We start from the raw sequence: 3,961 nt of genomic DNA, 5'->3' as shown, positions 1-3,961 counted from the left end.
GTAAGATTGGACAGAGCCCGAGCGAGATGGGGCTGTGGCGCTGCGGGCGAGGGCTTGGAGATAATCTCATCTGAGGCGAATCAGCAGAGACGAGGAAGAAGATCAACATTATTTATTGTGTGGGGAGAAAGACAAAAGGCGACGGCTGGATTTCAGTCCAACGGTCCTTATGAAATCGACTAAAACCTACTCCCTCCGTCCCTGATAGTGTCAAAAATAATCTTACATTTTGGGATGAAGGGAGTAGTAATTTTTCTCACTGGCGTCACGCATGGAGGTCTCATCATTATCATCATTATCTTCTTTTCAATTATATCATCATTATCGGCAGCGTGAAAATCAGGTCAGCGGAAGGAGGCAACGAAAAGGGAGAAGGAAAAATAGAGATAGGCCGTCGTCGTGTGTGCTGAATCAGCGATGCGTGTGCACGCCAACGCAAAGCTAGGAAGAATATGCGAGCGTCCCGATCGATCGTGACGAGCGGCTGTGCCTGCCTGCGCTTCGTGGCTCGAAGCCGTGCGCCCGTCCATGTCAAGCTGCAGGCTGCCAGCGCTGATGTGGCCCTCGTGGTTACCTGCTCCTTGATCGCGTGCTCTCCATTCATCCACGGACAGTAGATGTCCCACGCATGAAACGCCCACGCAACAGTCTAGTCAATGCTGTCGAGTTCGGCCTACATGGTCGGCAAAAAAGACCTCTTTTTTCAGACAACAAAGTCGACAAAGCAGTGCTGGGATTTTTACAAGAATTTTTTTTGCACAGGTACTGGCATTTTATAAGTGCAGCAACTATTTGGGCTCAAAAGTGTCTAACCACGCCTTTCAAAAAGAAAAGTGTCTAACACACGTAGGCTCTGGGAAATAAAAAAACAACAATTCGGGCTCAAAATGCTGGGCCCAAAAGTGTATCAAACGGGCCTAGCGCAGTGCCGCTCAAAGCTAGGCCCGTACGGGCAGGAGACGACGGTGGGCTTGAGGCCATCATGCGCTGTGTTTGTCGCCGGTCTCGCCGTTCCCCACCACTCCCGGTTCAAAAACTAATAATCCCGGTTTGCGTGAGACACAAAAGGAGTGGAGTAGGAAGCAACAGCGCATAGTCGGCCTGGAAGCTTCGGTTACCCATTTGCTTTCCGCTCTGAAGCAACGTTTATTCCTTGGGCACCTGTGCTTTCCCGGTTTTGGCAGTAACTCGTAGTACTATCATTAGAGCATCTTCATTAGATGATGCAAAATACATTATCAAGTTATATGCTTGGATAAAATTGCATCACCACAAACTGGTTTTTACTTCATCAAAAACCTATAATTCCAACAAATGATGTAAAACAAGTGTTTTAAAATACTGTTGAAATATAGTATGGGATTTAGACCCATAAAATAATTTCAGAAAATGACATAACAAAGTGGTGTAAAGTTTAATCCCACCTCACAAGTGAAGTAGAGTCGACGCTCCTTTATAAGAGTTTCTCCTTCACATGCTATTGGAGCTTTGGAAGAGTAGTGCTTCCCTCGTGCTCCTCCTCCACTGCCCGCCTCGCCCATGCGTGTGTCGTGATCGACACGAGCTCAGGCTATGTCATGTGTGCGCTTAATTTTTGCTGGTGAAGAACGAATAACTATTTGGTCATTACTTACAGGTCATTAACGGACGCACCACGAATCTACGTGGGTCCATCACACTTCTCCCTTCTCGACCGCGCCAATATATTGGGGGCATCATCAACCCTAGCCACTACCCAGATCAGATCACATTTGTCTCCTCGCACACACCGCCTACCGTCGTTCAGCGCGGTGTTGCTACTTCCGGCGACCACATGCCGTCTACCGCATGCACAGCTGTACTGGAGAGCAGGCCTTCGAAACCCCGCCCTTTAGGATTCTATATCGGGAGAAGGGTGATTAGGTTTTTGGGGAGTGTCTCCGCGCGACTCCTCGTTGTTCTTCATCTTCGTCCACTACTCTTCCTACATCCTTGTCGCCTTCCTCGTCGTCATGTCTACTGAAGCCGACAAGAACGGTGTTGCTGCTGAGAAGAAGGTCGCCGAGGAGGCTGTCACCGCGGCTTTGAACTGGCCAACTGGAGGGTATAACTTGTTTATTCCTCTCTTATGCATTACTGTTTCACCCCCGCACCCATGGGTCGTCCATCTCGGGTGACCGCGTGACGATCCAATTTTGTCGCCACACGCAGCCCAAAAGCCTCTTCCTCATCTCATCGCCGCTTGAGGCCTTGCCGGCGAAGCCCACGCGGGTCCGAGGACGGCTGCGGTGGGGCATTCTCTCTCTCCCGGCTTCAATCTCGCCGGTGGCAGCCCACGAAAGGCCTCAGGCGGATCTGCACGGCGACGACAGCAAGGCTACGGCGCCCTCCGACGAGGGGGGGGTGTTTGGTGTCGGTCGTGCTGTGAGGCCCGATGCGTGATGTGGAGGTGGGTGCTTGAGGCAGGGTCGCTCCGTCCAGGTGTGGCTACTTCTCCGGGCGACAAGGTCCCGATCCGATCCATGGCAGGGGCAGCGGACGCGGCGCTACCCTCTGGATCGGCTAGGATGGGACCAGCGGGGTGACTGCGTGCAACCGCCAGGGCGGCGTCCCTGGTCATGCGGCGATGGCGCTCGCCTCCATGACCGCGAGAGCTTGCGTGCTTCCCTAGCTATGGCCAGCGGTCATGTGCCGTGAATCTGGCACCCGCCCAGATCCATTGTCGGTGGGACGTGTGGCCTGCCTACGACGTGTAGAGGGGTCGGGGAGGGATGTTGGATCCCTTTCGGCGCTCCGGGCAGCTCGTGGTTTGGTGTGGCATGATTGTCGGTGAAAACCGTGTCAACCTCGGTCATGGCGGACGATGGCGGCGTCGTGGACGTTGTCTCCTTGTTGAAGGCAACATCAGTTGCAATCATCGTCACCGCATTTCAAATGCTTCAGGAGAAACCCTAAATCTAAGTCTCCCGGATCATACGATGGTGGTGCCTTCGAGGCCGTTCTCCCTCTTGGGGGGATCGTTTTGGAGCGGCGCTGCCTAGAGGGGACAAGAGGAGGGGCGGTGTTGCATCTACCTCATTGAATACAACGGGTCTCGGCGGCGTGGTGCAACAGAGTCTCGGCGACAGACGTGTGTTGATGAGCTTGCGTAGGAGGGTGGCGATGTCTGGTGTCGTGGTGGTGTCAGCGGCAAAAGGGCATAACAAGCTCAATGCATGGTTCACTATTAAGACGGGACGACGGAAGATGGCGGCAGCAGCTTGTAGAGCGTGCACATGCGATGCGCGCTAAGGGTCTGCTAGACCGAAGGTGCTCCTGGCTCGGCAACGGACGGCTTGGTGAGCCCACCCGATTACATGGTGTGTATTGATGCACGGTCAGGACACATCATCAGGCTTGTAGGTGTGGCCACAGCAATCACTAGGAAAATGGCTTTGGTCTATTTCATGTATTTATTTTGTAAGTCTTTGTTGAATAATTTAATAAAGATAGATATGTCGCTCGATGCAAAGGCCGGGAGTTATACTCCTTTCCGGAGAGAAAAAAAACCTTGCTTGCTATTTTCGTAGCACGTAGTACGAGTTTGCTTGATTAGATATCCGTACGAGATTGATAATCTCGACGCCATGTTTACGATTTACTTTTGAATTAGATTAATCAGAAAAGTGATAATTTACTCAACAAATACATCATGGTTGCCCTTTTATGGGTAACCTATTTTACATCATCTATTGAAGCACTACGTGGTCCCCCGTGTGGCCCACGGTGATGTAAATTTTGCTATAAAGCATCTTGATGACCCATTTTACATCACACCCTATCCCTCAGTAAATATATTTGCATCTGCATCGTTTGTTGAAATAGCATTTTTGCCCTCTCGTGGTGTAAAAAGTGAGGCCCCATCCTATTTTACATTATTTATTGATGATGATGCTATAGGCACCGACGGGACACGTACTGTGTTGTCCAACTTTACCGTGAA

The sequence above is a fragment of the Triticum aestivum genome, chromosome 2D (assembly GCF_018294505.1).
Source record: "Triticum aestivum cultivar Chinese Spring chromosome 2D, IWGSC CS RefSeq v2.1, whole genome shotgun sequence".
NCBI lineage: Eukaryota > Viridiplantae > Streptophyta > Magnoliopsida > Poales > Poaceae > Triticum > Triticum aestivum.
The sequence above is the reverse complement of the archived record's forward strand: the minus strand, read 5'-3'. Positions refer to the sequence as shown.